We start from the raw sequence: 19,171 nt of genomic DNA, 5'->3' as shown, positions 1-19,171 counted from the left end.
TAGTGGGCGGTTCCCGGAAAGAGGCGGAGCGCGGAGCCCCAGAGCCCGGCCCGTCTGCGCTGCCCTCTGGGAATTTCTTAGAAAGGTGACGCGATGGCGGGAGGAAAGCGTGGAGGTTTGCGTAGACCTTTGTGGTTGCGAGCACCAAGGAGCAGCCAAGCTCCGAGAGCAATAACGTGCTACTGCTGCCTGACAACGGATTTATGCTTCCTATACAGCGCCTGGGAGTTTCGTGAGGGAACATAGAATCAAAATATCTGCAAAGTCAAGCCAGACATTTAAGATTCTTAAATATTTCAGATTTTTAAAAATTTATTAATAAAATGATCAGTTTTTAAATGGGGTTGCATAAATAGACGGGCACAAGTAAGAAGCACATCTTTATCACCACCTATTCTTTAGGATGGCCCAAAATTAAAAGATAATACCAAATGTTGGCAAGAATGCAGAGCAACCGGACCTCTGATATGTTGGTGGTGGTAATGCAAAATGGTACAACCACTTTGGAAAACTTACAATCTTTTCTTGTAATCTTACACTTTATCATATGATCCAGTAATCTCTTACGAATTTACCTAGGTACAAAAGCATATATTCATACAGAGGCTTGTATGTTAATGTTCATATCAGCTTCGTTTTGCTTTGTTTTTGTTTGAGACAGAATATCGCTCTTGTCGCCCATGCTAGAGTGCAGTGACCTGATCTCAGCTCATTGCAACCTCCGCCTTTCAGGTTCAAGCGATTCTCGTGCCTCAGCCTCCCGAGTATCTGGGATTACAGACACCTGCCACCACGCCAGGCTGTTTTCTGTATTTTTAGTAGAGACGGGGTTTCACCATGTTGGTCAGGATGGTCTCAAATTCCAGACCTCATGATCCGCCCACCTTGGCCACCCAAAGTGCTGGGATTACAGGTGTGAGCCACTGTGCCTGGCCCAACTTTGTTTTTAATAATCAAAAACTGCAAACAACCCAAATGTCCATCAACTGTTGAATAAAAACAACTTGTGGCATATCCATACAATGTAATGAATGTAATTATCAATAAACAGGGATCAACTACTTGATGTACAACATGAATGAATTTCAAAAATATACTGAGTAAAAGAAATCAGGCTGAGCATGGTGGCTCATGCGTATAATCCCAACGCTTTGGGAGGCCGGCAGGTGGAGAGGTCGGGTTGGAGACTAGCCTGACCAACCTGGTGAAATCCTGTCTCTACTAAAAATACCAAAAAATTAGCCGGGCATGGTGGTGTGCGCCTGTAATCCCAGCTATTTGGGAAGCTGAGGACAGGGGAATCGCTTGAACTCAGGAGGCAGAGGTTGCTATGAGCCGAGATAGCGCCATTGCACTCCAACCTGGGTGACAGAGTAAGACTCTGTCTCAAAAAAAAAAAAAGAAAAGAAGAAGGAAGAAGCAGAAGAAGAGGAAAAAGAAGAAGGAAGGAAAGGAAAGGGAAGGAAGGAAGGGAGGGAGGGAGGGAGGGATGGAAAGGAAGGAAGGAAGGAAGGAAAGGAAGGAAGGAAGGAAGGAGAAAGAAATCAAATGTGAGACCCCAAGCTCTTAAAAGACATCTATAGTGACAGAAAACATATTAGCAGCTGCTCAGGGCTCAAGAATAGACTAACTTGGATAGAGCTTGATTTGAAGTGATGTAAATATTCTGTTTTTGATTAAGGTAGTGCCTGTGTGGGTGAATACATTTGTAAAATTTCATTGAAGTATGTACTTACAGTGTGTACATTTTATTGTTTGTAGATCGAACTTCACAAAAGTTGGTTTAAAAAAATTAAAAATGGCCAGGCACAGTGGCTCATGCCTGTAATCCCAGCCCTTTGGGAGGCTGAGACAGGCGGATCACATGAGGTCAGGAGTTCAAGACCAGACTGGTCAACATGGTGAAACCCCATCTCTACTAAAAACACAAAAATTACCCGGGCGTGGCAGCATGCGCCTGTACTCCCAGCTACTCAGGAGGCTGAGGCAGGAGAATTGCTTGAACCTAGGAGGCATAGGTTGCAGTGAGCCGAAATCTTGCCACGGCACTCCAGCCTGGGCAACAGCAAGACTCTGCCTCAAAAAATCAAAAAAATTAAAAATGCCTATCTCTCTTACAGAATAATTTCCCAAGGGCAGAAGTTTTGCCTGTTTTGATCTAAGCTGTGTCCCCAGCACTTAGGGCAGTGGTTGGCCTATAGTAGGTACTCACTAAATACATTTGAGGATGAGAATGTAGAAAAGGGTTACAATAAAGTAGAAACATACGTGCTAGTTTTCCAAAACTGTTTAATGATCTTTGCAGGACCATGAGATACCTGGAAAAGGATGAGTTGACTGCATCTGAGTTGTTCAGGATCATGTATGGGTTGTGACAAAAACTGATAGAGGAAAGAACACTCTTTTTTTGTAAACAAGACTGCTTCAGCACTTATATATATTTCAAATATACATATATATCTGAAACACAAATATACACACACATATATATTTTAAATACACAAATATATACACATATATATTTCAAATACACATAACCAGAACAGGGCAGCCAAATGAAATCATTTTAATTTATTTACTAAAACTGTAATTTATTTGATATCCATATTTGATTTCTGCTAACCTCTCTGATTTAAAAACCATTTTCCCTGAGAAATGTTTAACTTCTGATGACATCCAATGTTCTTCCTAATGTTGAAAAAGCAATGGGCAGTTTAGACATAGACTATGTGATGAATGGATGCAAAGGAACTGATTGACAAATAATGATCTACCCAAACAACATACAGAGCAGATGGGCATTTTTGGAGAGATAGAAGTTAATTCCAACAAGTCTAAATCTTGTTGCTAGCAGATAAAATCCTAACTATTCCATGATTAAACACTTGTGTTGAGATGAAATGTAGCTTAATGTCATCGTATTGTACTGACACAGGAACCCAGTGTTACATGAGTTTGATAAGAGCAGAGCTGCAAGTCAAAGTGGATTTTTACATCAGTTTTACCATTAAATAAATTAAGGAGGATCTAAAGGCTGCAGGCAGCTCAGAGAAATATTTTCAGAAAAGGAAACAGAGTGAACATATCCTACTGTATCATGGGGCAGAAAGAAACATGGCACTGTTTTTGTGAGTTTTTAAATATGGATAATATCAAAATATCAGTTTAGTTCATCCTACTATATTTATTTATTTTTGAGACAGAGTCTCCCTCTCTCACCCAGGCTGGAGTGCAGTGGCACAGTCTCAGCTCACTGCAGGCTTGACCCTGGGCTCAAGTGATCCTCCCACCTCAGCCTTCAAAGTACCTAGGACTACAGGTGCATGCCACCACTCCTGGCTAATTTTTTGCATTTTTGGTAGAGATGGGGTTTTGCCATGTTGCCCAGGCTAGTCTCAAACTCCTGAGCTCAGGCAATCCACCCGTCTCCGCCTCCCAAAGTGCTGGAATTACAGGCATGAGCCACCATGTCCGGCCTATGTTCTCCTTCTTAAAAGTCTGACATTTAACGTATCTTAAGAATACACACTAAGCCTGGTGTGGTGGCATGTGCCAACAGTCCCAGCTACCCAGAAGGCTGAGACAGGAGGAGCACTTGACTCCAGGAGTTTGGGGCCAGCCCAGGCAACTGATGAGACCCCCTGTCTCTTGAAAAAATAATATATAGTCATTCAATAAAATTACTAAAAAGTTAAACTGCTGTAGTAGGGGAAAATATGTAATCATCCTCCGTATAATGTTTATAATATATCAACATTTTAAATACATTGTTATATTTTCCCACAGTATTTTTAAAACTAAGATACTAGTGTCGCAGTTTCGCCAACAACCTTAATGTAGCAGGTTCTCATTGTCTGAACTAGTACCTCCGGGACTTTGTCCTACATCCAAGAAAAGTAAGGAGCTTGGACACAAAGCTGTGTTGGAGTGAAAGTTTAAGAAGTCAAAGAAGAAAGCTCTCTGCAGCAGAGAGGGGAGTCCAAGTGGCTTGCTGGGTTATAGCTGAATTCAAAAGTTTTATAAGAAACTCCTTTTGGTTGGGTGCGGTGGCTCAAGCCTGTAATCCCAGCACTTTGGGAGGCTGAGGCGGGCAGATCACGAAGTCAGGAGATTGAGACCGTCCTGGCTAACAAAGTGAAACCCCGTCTCTACTAAAAAATACAAAAAAATTTAGCCGGACATCGTGGCCGGCACCTGTAGTCCCAGCTACTCAGGAAGCTGAGGCAGGAGAATGGCGTGAACCCTGGAGGCAGAGCTTGCAGTGAGCCGAGATCGCGCCAGTGCACTCCTGCTTGGACGACAGAGCAAGACCCGGTCTCAGGGTAGGGGAGGTGGGGCGGGGGTGGGGGGGCACCGGGGCGGGGAAAGAAACTACTCTCATCTCTGTAACAGTTTGAGTGACTTACCAGTAAAGCTATCTGTGCAACTCCCCTTATCTTAGGCAGCTGTGGGTATGTCTCTAGACAAGCACAAAGCACTACTTCTCTTGCTTGTATAACTGTGGGTAAGCCCCCTCCTTCCTGTGCAAGCTCCCAACGTGTATATGCTTGAAAACGGGAGGGAACTTTTTCCTGGGAGCTTGCTATTTATGCAGAGGACAAAGGGCTTCTGTGCTGGACCCTATCTGCTTATCTGTCTGCAGGTGCAGCCTGAGTTTTTTTTCCTAGGGTGGTTTTATTTTTGCCTGTTGCTATGACTTTTCAGGCAGGCCGCTTCTGCAGTCTGAATTTTCCCCAAATGGGTCTTCCTTTCTTTCTCCTTCATTAGTACTATTAATTACTACTAATTGCCACTGTTCACTAGTCTTATTGTTTAATAACATTTATGTAACAGAGAAATAATGCAGAATATATAATTTCAAATAAAAGTCTATTAAAATAATACAACGTATGTCAGAATCACCTATACAGGCTTTAAGAAATCTTCTTCTTCTTCTTTTTTTTTTTTTTTCTGAAACGGAGTCTTGCTCTGTGGCCCAGGCTGGAGTGCAGTGGCGCCATCTCGGCTCACTCCAAGCTCAGGCCTCCCAGGTTCCCCTGCCTCAGCCTCCAAAGTAGCTGGGACTACAGGCGCCCGCCACCACGCCCGGCTAATTTTTTTGTATTTTTTAGTAGAGACGGGGTTTCACCGTGTTAGCCAGAATGGTCTCCATCTCCCGACCTTGTGATCCGCCCGCCTCGGCCTCCCAAAGTGCTGGGATTACAGGCTTGAGCCACCGCGCCCGGCCAAATCTTGAAGTCCGAGACTTTCACCCTTGGAGAAGGCTGCAAAGCGGGTCAGGACCCCAGTAGTTCTAAAAAGCTCTTCAGGTAGTTCTTTACTTTGGGTTTTGGGGGTCGTTTGGGGGGGGCTATGGGAAACTTTTGTCACAGATTCACGAAGGGTAGCAAAAAAATTGGCCTCTGGCTTTTTTGTACCTGTCTCCGACTTTTTCCCCCAGCCAAGGATTTTTTTTCCTTCACTGACTCATTGATTTTTGGCTTCTTCCCTGGGTCTTTCCATGGGGTCTCAGACTCTGCAGCCTTTGGGGTATCAGAAGCTGGCAATGCCTTTCTCTTCTTCCCACCAGGTGTGTGGGGATCAGGACTCTTTTCTGGAGACTTCCTTCTATAGCACGTTTTTCTCTTGTTTTGTTTTGTTTTTGTTTTTGAGACGGAGGCCTGCTCTTGTTGCCCGGGCTGGAGTGCAATGGCGCGATCTCCACTCACCGCAACCTCCGCCTCCCCCGGGTTCAAGCAATTCTCCTGCCTCAGCCTCCCGAGTAGCTGGGATTACAGGCATGCGCCACTACACCTGGCTAATTTTGTATTTTCAGTAGAGATGGGGTTTCTCCATGTTGGTCAGGCTGGTCTCAAACTCCCGACCTCAGGGGATCCGCCCATCTCGGCCTATAGCACGTTTTTCAATCTGTATATTTTCATTAGCTGGAGTTTTTCCTATGGTTACCGGTTGTAAAACTTCATCTTTTGATTCATTTGTCACTTTATCTCGGGCTTTTCGTCTGCCGCATTTTTTATTCTCATGCTCTGGAGTCTGTTCTTTGGTTATGGTTTCTTCACTGCAGTGCCACCATTTTTAGGTGCCACCTCATCTTTACTTAGGACTGATGCAGGCTTCCTAGCCTGTTGCCTTATCTTTTTGTTTTTGTTCCTCTCCTTTTGTTTTTCAACATTTTTTTCTCTTCGTTTTCTCCTCGCTGCTTTTTTCTACTTATTAAACATAAATTTTCTGGTGGCTTCATCCCAATTGTTGACAAACAAGGAAAAAATAGGAAGGGCAACCGATTTCTCAGTTTTCACAAACAGGAGTTTCACGCTCTCCCACTTCTCTGGCAATTTTTCTGAAAGTCCTTTTGTGACAGCAACAATGTTTCCAATGATGTGCTCAATCTGCATCCCAGTGTGACCGATGTGTATAGCACTGCAAGAACCACTTTTAGAAATACTTAGACGGTTCCACCTATACATTCATTGATCTCTCTTGATAAAATTCCTGGACAGAAGGTTTACAGATACTGAAACTACTGGAACTTGCTTTTTTTTTTTTTTTTTTTTTTTTGAGACAGAGTCAAACTTTTGGAATTTTGCCAAGCTGTTAAGTGATAAAAAATGTTCAGTATTGATGATGATGATGATGGTGATGATGATGATTTGGAGACAGAGTTTCACTCTTGTAGTCCAGGCTGGAGTTCAGTGGTGGGATCTTGGCTCACTGCAACCTCTTCCTCTCAGGTTCAAGGGAGTCTCCTGCCTCAGCTGCCCAAGTAGCTGGGATTACAGACACGCGCCACCATGCCTGGCTACTTTTTTGTATTTTTAATAGAAATGGGGTTTCACCATGTTAGCCAAGCTGGTCTCGAACTCCTGACCTCAGGTGATCTGCCCACCTCGGCCTCCCAAAGTGCTGGGATTTCAGGTGTGAGCCACCACGCCTGGCCAATTATTTTCTTTTCTGTTTTTAAGAAGCTCTATATATTAACTCTTGATTGAAGCTGCAATTTTTGTAAGCCAGTGTGTCATTTGTCCTTTTTACTTTGTCTTTGAATTTGCTATGTGAAACTATTTTTGGTCAATTTTGCCAAAAAAGACATCATTTACAACTAGGGGTATTACTGTGATCTCATAAAAAAATGACGCAAAAGAAGTGAGCTTCAAATGGCCTACTGAGCAACCCCAACACTTAGAGGTCAGGTAGAGGAAGAGGACCTAATAAAGGATTCAGAGTAAACAGCAGAAGAAAAACCAGAAGAGTGTGCTTCACTGAATCTGAGAGAGACATTAACTCCCAATTATTACCCTAATAACAATATACATACATAACATAATATTTAATATGTTTTCCTTTTAAAATTCTTTCTCAAATCACTTTTACATTAATAATTAATTTTCAAGCAGTTTCCTGGGGTCTATCAGTATGTGAATTTTTTACTAAAAAAATTAACTACGTTTGTAGATTTCTTACATTTCATCAATGAATTGTCTAATGCATAGATATTGAAACTCTTAAGTTTCTGTCAAAAGGGAAGTAAACATAAGACATATCAACCAATTGCAGATATAAAATTAATAAACTTAGGCTGGGCGCGGTTGGCTCATGCCTGTAAGCCCAGCACTTTGGAAGGCTGAGGCAGGGAGGAGCGCTTGAGCCCAGGAGTTCGAGACCAGCCTGGGCAACATGGGAAAACACTGTCTCTACAAAAAGCAAGCAAGCAAACAAAAAAACTCCACAAAAATAATTGTCCAGGCATGGTGGCACATGCCTGTAGTCCCCGCTACTTGGGAGGCTGAGGCCAGAGGATCACCTGAGCACAGGAGGTCAAGGCTGCAGTGAGCTGAGATTGCACCAGTGCACTCCAGCTTAGGCAACAGTGAAACCCTGTCTCAAAAATAAATAAATAAATAAAAATAAAAATAAATTTAAAAGTAGAAATAATAAATATTGAAAGGACTTATGAATTAGATAAACTTTAGGTCCTATTTAAAATAAACTGTAAACAATTTGAAGCCATTGAATACATGTGAACACTAACCAGATATTTGATGTTATTAAGAAATTAAAATTGGCCAGGCACTGTGGCTCACGCCTGTAATCCCAGCACTTTGGGAGGCCGAGGCGGGTGGATCACAAGGTCAGGAGTTCAAGACCAGCCTGGCCAAGATGGTGAAACCCCATCTCTACTAAAAATACAAAAAAAATTAGCCAGGCGTGGTGGCAGGTGACTGTAATCCCAGCTACTCGGGAGGCTGAGGCAGCAGAATAGCTTGAACTTGGAGGGCAGAGGTTGCAGTGAGCCGAGATCATGCCACTGCACTCCAGGCTGGGCAACAGAGTGAGACTCTGTCTCTAAATAAATAAATGAATAAATAAAATAAAAAAGAAATTAAAATTTTCAGGTGGGATAATGACATTATAGTAACCTTTTTAAAAAATGTGTGTCTTTTGGAGAGCCATACTGAAATACTTATGAATGAAAATATATGATGCTTGATATTTGCCTCAAAATCATTCAGTGGGGCTGGGGATGAATGGAGAGAGGGAATAAGATTTGTTGATAATTGTGGAAGATGGTGATGAATATAAGAGTTCATTTTACTATTCTCTCTACTTTTGTACATATTTAATGTTTTCATAATAAGAGTTTTCTGAACTGGGCACACCTATAATCCCAGCACTTTGGGAGGGTGAGGTAGGGGGATTGACTGAGACCAGGAATTCAAGACCAGACTGAGCAACATAGTGAGATCCGGTCTCTATGAATTTTAAAAGTTAGCTGGGCATGGTGGTGTGGCCTATAGTCCCAGCTACTCAGGAGACTGAGGCGAGAGGATCCCTTGAGCCCAGGAATTCTAGGCAGCAGTGAGCTATGATCACACCCCAGCCTGGGCAACAAAGCAAGACCCTGTCTCAAAGAAAGAAAAAAGTTTTCTCAAAGAGAAAATAATAATCAAATTTCAGTTTCTATTGGCTTTATCTCACTGAAGGAGAAAATAATCATTACTCTGCTGTATTACCATTGTCCCAGCAATATGAGTAACATGAAACATTGCAACAGGTATGTTGCTGCAAAATAAAACATGTTGGCATGGAAAGTGCAAAGTAAATCGTGGAATTTAAAGTAATCTTGCCTTAAATGTTACATCAAACAGTTACTGTTCAGTGACTTAAATTCTCTTTTAGTGCTTATTATAATTTTATTATATATAATATATTAATATAAATATATATTTTTATTTTATTTATTTTTATTTTCTCTTCATATTTGCCAGTCGTCTACAGACATTGAGGAGGGGCAGTCATAAGCCATATGGAATCAGGGAGACGTCAGGTCCTGGTGCTTCTTAAATACACTCTCTTGTTTCAACTTCACCCTACACTCTGCCTCTAGAGGTACCTGGCTCCATCAGTTCCTGAGTCTTCTGGGCAGTTCTGTGGTACAAAAGAGGTGGTTGCCCAGATTTCCCACCAATGGTTCATGAGTCAACCTTCCTGAATGGCTAAGTCATTGTCCCCCTCCATCTGTCTCATACTTCCAAAGGTTTGGTTTTTCTTCACCCATTCATTCTGTCCTTGTGTCTTTTATAGAGACTAATACCTTTGTTCAGTTCTCCATATTTAACTGGCTAAGGATCTTGAGCAAGTGTCCTGAACATGATAAATCCCAGTGTCCTCATTTGTGAAACAGACTGTGTTGCGTAAAGTTCGAGAATCAGAGACTTTCATGAACCTATATAAAATTACATAATGTAATAATTTTCAATTTTCTGATATCTCAGTTATTCAGTTCCACTTGACCACATTATCTACAGGCTATTTATCTTGGCACTGAAAGTTAAGTTCAAGTACTTTACTTTTGTCACATTCATGGCTGCTGATACCATTTTTAATTTTTTTATTTTTAAATTTAATTTTTTTTTAGAGACAGGGTCTCACTCTGTCACCTGAGCTGGAGTACAGTGGCTATTCACAGGTGTGGTCATAGCTCACTCCAGTCTTGAACTCCTGAGCTCAAGCCATCCTCCTGCCTCGGCTTCTGCAGTAGCTAGGACCATAGGCTCATGCTACCACGCCAAACTTGATACCTTTTTTTTTTTTTTTTTGAGACGGAGTCTCACTCTGTCACCCAGGCTGGATGGAGTGCAGTGGCACGATCTCGGCTTACTGCAAGCTCCGCCTCCCGGGTTCACACCATTCTCCTGCCTCAGCCTCACTGAGTAGCTGCCTGTCTAATTTTTTTTCTTTCTTCCTTCCTTCCTTCCTTCCTTCCTTCCTTCCTTCCTTCCTTCCTTCCTTCCTTCCTTCCTTCCTTTCTTCCTTCCTTCCTTCCTTCCTTCTTCTTTCTTTCTTTCTTTCTTTCCTTCTTTCTTTCTTTCTTTTTTTTTTTTTTTTGTATTTTTAGTAGAGACAGGGTTTCACCGTGTTAGCCAGGATGGTCTCAATCTCCTGACCTCATGATCCACCTGCCACAGCCTCCCAAAGTGCTGGGATTACAGGCGTGAGCCACCGCACCTGGACCCCCCCTTTTTTTTTTCTTGTGGAGATGGAGTTTCACTCTTGTTGCCCAGGCTGGGGTGTAGTGGTGTGATCTCGGCTCACCGCAACCTCCACCTCCTGGGTTCAAACGATTCTCCTGCCTCAGCCTCCAAAATAGCTGAGATTACAGACATGCACTATCACACCTGGCTAATTTTGTATTTTCAGTAGAGACAGGGTTTCTCCATGTTGCTCAGGCTGGTCTTGAACTCCCGACCTCAGATTATCCACCCGCCTCGGCCTCCCAAAGTGCTGGGATTACAAGCATGAGCCAGCGCACCCAGCCTGATCCCATTTTTAAACATCTTTGAGAAGACCTACTACCATCTCTTTGAAAATGCATTCCAGAGGATTCCTTGAGCCCAGGAGTTTGAGGTTACAGTGAGCTATGATTTTGCCATTGCACTCCAGCCTGGGTTACACGGCAAGACCAAGAAGGAACGAAGGAAGGGAGGGAGGGACAGAGGGAGGGAGGGAAGGAAAGAGAAAGAAAGGAGGAAAGGAAGGAAGGGAGGGAGGGTGGGAGGGAGGAGGGATGGGATGGCAGGGAGGAGGGATGGGAGGGGAGGGGGGAGGGAGGGAGGAAGGAGGCAGGAAGAGGGGGGAGGGAAAGAGAAAGAAAGGTGGGAAGGGAGGGAGGGAGGAAAGAAGGAGAAAGAGAGGGAGGGAGGGGAGGGGAGAGGAGGAGAGGAGAGAGAGAAAGAAAGGCAGGAAGAAAGGAGAGAGAGAGAAAGAAAGAGAGAAAAGAAAAAATGCATTCTATTGGTTGAGTTTATAAAACTATTAAGGCGCTCCTGCTTCAGAGTGCGTACTTTACAAGTACTCGAAGAAAAAATTATTTCAGGTTGCCTGAAAAGCAGCCTTTCAGATACTTAAAGATTTATATTGTGTCTGATGATTGTCAGCCCTGAGATAAAATGTAAAACCACTTTTATTCTAAAATAAGTGGAAACAAAAGTATAAATGCTTGTATGAGACATAATCTTTTAAATTTCTGTCTTTATCCTTTAGACGTGCTTTTTTAGAAGCTATAAAAATCATGTTTACCTTTTCGAAAGGAAATATGAAATGCCACCTTAATCTATGCAATCTCTATTCATCTTAAGTCTCTGGAGAACTTTGTCAACGTTAAAAAAAAGTAGAAATTTATGAAGATAATTTTGTTATTTATAGAATGGTATATTTCCATCCTTCTGTGCCAGTTATCCTTAAAATAAAATATATTTGAAAACAAATGAGATTTATATTCATTGGTATTATTAAGTGGGAATATATCATGTGAAATTAAGACTAAGAGTATGACTCATTCAAAACTGGAAGGAGTAGCTATATAAGGATCCAAAATGAAACATACTGTAACAATCTTTCCTATCAAAGGATTGCCAAAATAATTTGAAAAAAATCCAGATAAAATATTTTGGGAAGTGGTAAGGGAGCAAAAAGATCCTCCGTTACAAACTATGATTAATAACATTTCCGGCGCTTCTCAGCCTTTTCCTCCTTAGGGATGTTCGAGAAGTAGGATTGCAGCAGATATGCCAATACATGAAATTCAGAATTAACGGAAATTATAATGGCAGCACATGAGTATTGGAATATCTGGAGTTATACTAAAGAATTCCAAGAAACATCATAACTTCTAGATTCCACTAGAATCTAAGTTAATCAAGACATACCCTTCCATGCACATATTACAATGAAAACAGAGACAACTTAGAGACATCTGCCAAACATTTGCAGCACAACCTTTCTGGAAATTAAAGATTGGAGAAGACATTGAATGCCTATTTCTTAGGATTTTGGTCTGGAACTTTTACTTCTGCATATTATCTTTGTTCTGCTGATGGCCAACTACATTTATGTTTCAAAAACTTTCTCCACAGCATAGACCTCAAAAAATGATTCCTCGAATCTTTACATGGTGCTGGGCTTTCCTCCACATGAGAAAAATAGATGACAATATTACCTCTTTTACTCTGAAGTCCATAACTGCATTCCAAACTCTACTTATTTTTCCATTCTGATGCTTTTTTTATTGATCACTTATCTAACTCAACAAATACTTATTAAACCCCTTTTTTGCACCAAGAACTCTTCTATGCAGTGGTGATGTCTCTGTACAGAGGACAAACAAGACCCCTGATCTTGTAGAAATTAAACATAGGCAGAGAAATTGTCCTGGATTTTACTATTAAAATAAATCTAAGCAAATTGGAGGTAATTCAGAAAAAAGAAAAGCAGAAAAAAGTAATTCCACATGAATAAATTATCGTTAGGATTTTGGTTTCTTTGTTTCTAGTTATTTTTTTTCCTCTGCCAGGACTTTTGTTTTTATTTTGTTGCTTTCCTTTGTTGAGTGTGTATGTTGAGGGGGTTCTGTTTAACATATGAGATTCTACGTTCTTCTGCTTATAAACAGGTGCCTTTGTAACAGCATAATCTTCATGGCCATCATTTTGATATGGCATAATATTCAAACATTCACTTTTCTTTGAGATTGGTATTTGGGTAGGACCCCTGACTTAAATTCACACATCCCATCCCTAGGAATAACTGGTCTCCACTAGGATTTGTTAGGGATGCTCCTTATATTCCCAAATCCTCTTTTTAACTTCAGGCTTGCTGACCAGAGGTCACTGGGTCTACAACACACGTACCCAGAGAGGAGACACATGTTTATGCAGCTGCTTGATGCCCTAACACACTTCCCCGTGGAGATCACACGATGAGTTATGCTTCCATTCCCAGGCCAGACCAGATCATGAAGGGCTCCTTTGGCCTATGATGTACAGCTTACAGCAAACTTCTTCAGAAATGCAGTTGACTTTGAGTCCCGGAATCATAAACTGAGCCATTGTTACCACATTCGTACTAGGTGAAAATATGTTCAGCACTACAAATAACAGCCATACAGGTGAATTTTCGGAATACAGCTTATTTATAAAATGGTAACTCACATAGCAACGCTATTTTTTTCTTGGTAAAGGGAACAATTGTTAATGGATAGAATCAATTATGTTCGCCCATTTATTTTATCCAGATACAAGGCAGCTGGGTTGTCTTGATGTGGAAAACAAAATCTCTGGCTTTAGAAACATTCGAAATAGTTCATACAATAGGATCTGGCATGCAGGCCTCAAATTCCAAATGCACTATTCATGTGCAGAAAGCAATCTAGGTTTCTGGTGGTCTACAAAAACAAAGGTATGCACCTCAATTAGCTTCTGATTTCAAAGAAGAGTGGTACGTGTTAACAACTCACTATAATATGAGCCAGCATGAAGCAGAGTATCACAAGAGTGGCAGAAGCTTTTAAGAAAGTCCAAAGACAACCCAAGGAATGGAAGATAATTTTGCAATTCATATATCTGATACAAGGCTTGTATATAGGACATATAAAGAACTATTACAACTCAATAATAAATAAACAAGTAATCCAATCTAAAAATAAGCAAAGGATCTGAAGAGGCTATTCTCCAAATAAGAACTACAAATGGCCAGTATACACATGAAAAGATACTCGACATTAGCCATCAGGAAAATACAAATGAGATACCACTTCACACCCTAAAAGAGATCCATAATAACAATTCCTGGTAAGGATGTGAAGAAATTGGAACCCGCATACGTTGCTGATAGCAGTGTAAAATAGCACAGCTGCTTTGAAAAGAGTAGCAGTTCCTCAGAAGGCTAAAACAGGTCAGACACACTGGCTCACACCTGTAATCCCACCATCTTGGAAGGCCAAGGCAAGTGGATCACTTGAAGCCAGGAGTTCGAGACCATTCAGAGCAACAAAGTGAGACCCAGTCTCTACAAAAACATTTTAAAAAATTAGCCAGGCATGGTGGTGCACGTCTGTAGTCCTAACTATTAAGGAGGCTGAGGCCATAAGATCGCTTGAATCCAGGAGTTCAAGGCTACAAGGCTATGATCCCACCACTGTACTCCAGCCTGGGCAACAAAGTGAGACCCTGTCTCAAGATAAAAAAAAGAAAAGAATAGAAAACTAAACATATGCTACCCCTATAACCCAGCTATTCTACTCCTAGGTATATACTTGAGAGAAATAAAAACTTATTTCCACACAATGTGTACATGAATGTCCTGTTACAAGAAACACTTTAGACAAACTTAGAGTTTAATTGAGCAAAGAACAATTAACAAATCAGGCTCTGGGGCTGCCACATGGTCACATGACATTTATGGACAGAAAAAAGAAATGGCATACAGAAAACAGAAGTGAGGTCAGAAAATAGGTGGATTGGTTACAGCTCTGCATTTGCCTTATTGGAACGGGGTTTAAACAGTCGGCTGCCTGTGATTGGCTGAAACTCAGCTTCTGTGATTGGCTCTCCGCTACTTGTTACAACAGTAGGTTACAGTCCCTTTATTCCTAAGAGCCAAAAAGTGAACACAACCCAAATGTCCATCAATTGATGAATGGATAAATAAAATGTGATATATTCATACAATGGAATACTACTCAGCAATAAAAATGAAGTATTGATACATGCTATAACATGGGTGATGAACCTTGAAACTATCATGTTCAAAGGAGAAGCCAGTCACAAAGACCACATCATTATATGATTGCATTGATGTCAAATATCTAGAGAAGGCGAACCTCTAGAGACAAAAAGGAGATCAGTGGTTGCCTAGGGCTAGGGGAGATAGAAGGTTGGGAGTGATGGCTAAGGGGTACAGGGTTTCTTTTTTAGGTAATGAAAATGCTCTAAAATAGATTGTGGTGATGGGCCCACAACTCTGAAAATACTACCAGCCCTTGAATTGTACACCTTCAATAGGTGATTGGTATGGTATGTGAGTTATATCTCAATACAGCTCTTTAAAAAAAGAATTTGACCAGGTGTGATGGCTCATGCCTATAGTCCCAGCACTTTGGGAAGCTGAGTGAGAAGGATTGCTTAAGCCAAAAAGGTTGAGGCAGCAGTGAGCCATGATCATGCCACTGAACTCCAACCTGGGCAACAGAGAAAGATCCTGTCTCAAAAAAAAAAAAATAGAATTTGAAAAAAAAAATAGAATTTGAGCATGGTCGGAGTGGGAATGAGGAGTGACTGTAAGGGGTCATGAGGCATCTTTCTGGAGTGGTGATAGCTTTACAACTTTGTAAATTTACTAAAAATAATTTAACTGTAGCTATGGTATATGCTTTATACAGCAATACATTTTTTTTTTTTAATTAAGCTCTTAGAGGGCTTGGGATTCCAATTCAGAGAGGCAAGAAACATTTTTAGTTAGAACCCAAACTCCTGGAATAGTCCCAGAAGCAGAAGGTCTGGAGGGGCAGCATATTTTATGGCCAACCTGGTACCATTGGAGGGATTTGTGGCCATCCACAAGGACCAAAGAGCTGCTAGCAATAGTATCTCGTAAGTTGCAGTTAACCAGTCATATATTGATTTCAAAGTGGGTAAGTGGCAAAGAATGGGCAACTTGGGAAGATCCACATTTCTCCTGGCTCCACCTGAATCTCCAGAGCACGGGGTAATGAAAGTTGGTGGAAACCCTCCAGGTGATTCTAATGTGAAGCCAAAGTTGAGAATCACTTCTCTAGAGAAAGCTGGCTGATATGGTTTGGAGGTTTGTTCCCTCAAAATTTCATGTTGAACTGTAATCCCCAGTGTTAGAGGTGGAGCCTGGTGGGAGGTGTCTGGGTCATGGAGGCAAGTCCCTCATGAGATGGCTTGGTGCCATCTTCATGGTAATGAGTGAGTTCGATAGACAGACAGACAGATAGATAGATAGATAGATAGATAGATAGATAGATAGATAGATAGATAGATAGATGGATGATAGATAGATACAGAGAGGTAGATGCTCTTATCTGTCTCTCTAGGCTGACACACATTCACTGAAACTGATGCTCCCTTCTCTTTCAAGTCATTAGATGGAAGAAACAAGTTCCTATCCTGATCAGTGTGGGTCGGGTGTGACTCGATGTGTCACACAAGTAAGCAAATGTCACTTGACTTCTACCTTGATTTCTGAACAGCACACAAATGAAAAAGGAAGGGATGAAGCAGCTTAGGGCAGGAGAAGATGAGAAAGACATCACAGTTTTAAGGTGAACTCATACCTGTTTCATTTTAGTAAGGAAGCATTACTTATTACTATGGATTTTAGCAGATTAAATAGTGAATATTTGTTTATAAATGAATTTTTCCATGAGTCTACTAGACTAGGAGCCATGAAAGCAGAGCTTTTCAAACCCGAGAGTGCATCAGAATCATCTTGTTAGAATACAAGATGTTAGAATACATACATCAGAATAGCTTGTTAACATGTCCTGCTCCTTCTTTCCCAGATCCTGATTCAGCAGGTCCAGGGTGAGGCCCAGGACTTTGTACTTCTCACAAGCTCCTAAGCAATGGCTTGCTTCAGACCACACCTCACCCCTGTGCTAGAAGGCAGAATCCACCTATGTCTCAACGAGTTACACATTTTATCAGTGCACAACATATTCAAGACCCTCCACTAGCTACTTGGTAAGAAGGAACACTATTGGTTTTTAACAGGTTCGTAGTCTTGTAGAAGCAAAAACGTAAAGAATTTCTGTCGTTTGTCAACTTTAAATGTATTAAAAAACTCAAATAGGATAAAGATGAGTTATAAAATCAATAGAATTTTGACACCAAGAAGACATTCGCATCCAAACCCAAGACATTTTTAATAAATGTGCTCCCTGCTTACATCAGCAAGGGTCAGTTTCTGTCGTTTATAACCAGGAACCATGGAGTCTCTTTCCTTATTTTGAGGTGTGATTGAAATGGAAAGAATTTCAGTTTCTTCCATTTAGGGAAAGGTAATATTATCGGGAAGATAATAATAGCACCCATTCTTTTTTAGCATAATTGGAAAGATTAAATAAGATCATATATAGAAAGCTTGAAATATAAAGAATTTATTTTTAACAATGTCTGGTACATAATAGATGCCTAAATCTTAGCACTTGGAGCTGATTGTATGGGAAAGAGGAAGCAAGAGATTATAGCTGCTGGTGGAATTCTAAAGAATCACTTGGCCAGGTGCAGTGGCTCATGCCTGTAATCCTAGAACATTGGGAGGCCAGGGTGGGCAGATCACTTGAGGTCAGAAGTTCGAGATTAGCCTGGCTAACATGGCAAAACCCCATCTCTACTAAAAATACAGAAATTAGCCAGGCGTGGTGGCGTGTGCCTGTAATCCCAGTTACTTGGGAGGCTGAGCCATGAGAATTGCTTGAACCTGGGAGGTGGAGGTTGCAGTGACTCGAGATTGTGCCACTGCATTCCAATCTAGGCAACAGAGTGAGACCCTGTCTCAAAAAACAATAATAATAATATAAATAAATAGCCACCTACCTGAGGCTGTGGATGTACTCACTGATGTCCACAACGGCACGTGGATAAGGGGACAAAATGCACTGTGTCAGACAGGGGTATAAAGAGTTCCTCAAAGAAAGAGGTGGAAAGCACAACTCGAAAATTCAGCCACAAAACTTAGACAAAAGAAAACAGAAAAACACAAAACAAAAGCAAAATATGTATTCTGGACAACTCCTGGAAACACTGCTAACTGCAGCCTATTCCTGTGCACCAAATGCAAATTGGAATGGCACTGGGTTGCCTGCTTTTAAAAGCCATGCACCAAATCAGGCAAGGTGGCTCACACCTGTAATCCCAGCACTTTGGGAGGTTGAGGCAGACAGATTGCTTGAGCACAGGAGTTTGAGACCAGCTTGGGCAACATGGCAAAACCCTGTCTCTACAAAAAATACAAAAATTAGTTGGGGCATGGTGGCACAAGCCTGTAGTCCCGGCTACTTGTGAAGCTGAGATGGGTGCATTGCTTGAGCCCAGGAGGTTGAGGTTGCAGTGAGCCATGATGCACCCTGGCACTCCAGCCTGGGTGACAGAGCAAGACTCGATATTGTCAAAAAAGAAAAAAGGAAAAAAAAGGTATACACCACATGAACTGAATAGATCCATAATCGAGAGGGGGAACTGGCGGAAATTATGTTTTTTGCTTTTTTTTGTTTTTGTTTTTTGAGATAGTCTCGCTCTGTTGCCCAGGTTGGAGTACAGTGGCACGATCTCGGCTCACTGCAACCTCCACCTCCCGGGTTCAAGTGATTCTCCTGACTCAGCCTCCTGAGTAGCTAGGACTACAGGCACATGCCACCACGCCTGGCTAATTTTTTGTATTTTTAGTAGAGAAAGGGTTTCACCGTGTTAGCCAGGATGGTCTCCATCTCCTGACCTTGTGATCCGCCCGCTTCAGCCTCCCAAAGTGCTGGGACTACAGGCTTGAGCAACCGCACCCAGCCTGGAGATTATGTTTAATCACCCAATGTAATTGTTTTCCCTTTCAAAGCCTTTGTTTCTATATAAGCAGTGGTTCTCAACCTTGATTGTAGATTGGAATCACCTAGACAGCCCACCTCCAGAGACTCTGATTTAACTGGTCAGGGTTCAGGCAAGGCATAAGCTCCTCCAGTGATTCTCATATCCAGCCAGAGTTGAGAACCAACCGTCAAAGTCTTTATAAATATCCCATGCTCAGTTTCTATGAAGAAAAAAAAAAAAAAGATTTTATTTCAAAGAATTCATTATTCCACTATTCAAAAATTTCTAAG

The 19,171-nt window shown here is 41.5% G+C and overlaps 1 pseudogene across 1 annotated transcript; it reads right to left on the bottom strand.

Annotated features, from left to right (window-relative positions):
• Nucleotides 1-5,199: 5,199 nt before the first annotated feature.
• Nucleotides 5,200-6,516, bottom strand: LOC104673904 (annotated as a pseudogene). The gene is made up of 2 exons (XR_004053907.1): nt 5,879-6,516; nt 5,200-5,604 (listed from the first exon to the last, which is right to left on the bottom strand). The product of XR_004053907.1 is annotated as a ribosomal L1 domain-containing protein 1 pseudogene (transcript).
• Between the last annotated feature and the right edge of the window lie 12,655 nt (nt 6,517-19,171).

The sequence above is a fragment of the Rhinopithecus roxellana genome, chromosome 16, assembly GCF_007565055.1.
Source record: "Rhinopithecus roxellana isolate Shanxi Qingling chromosome 16, ASM756505v1, whole genome shotgun sequence".
In the NCBI taxonomy this organism is placed as follows: domain Eukaryota; kingdom Metazoa; phylum Chordata; class Mammalia; order Primates; family Cercopithecidae; genus Rhinopithecus; species Rhinopithecus roxellana.
The sequence above is the reverse complement of the archived record's forward strand: the minus strand, read 5'-3'. Positions and strand labels throughout refer to the sequence as shown.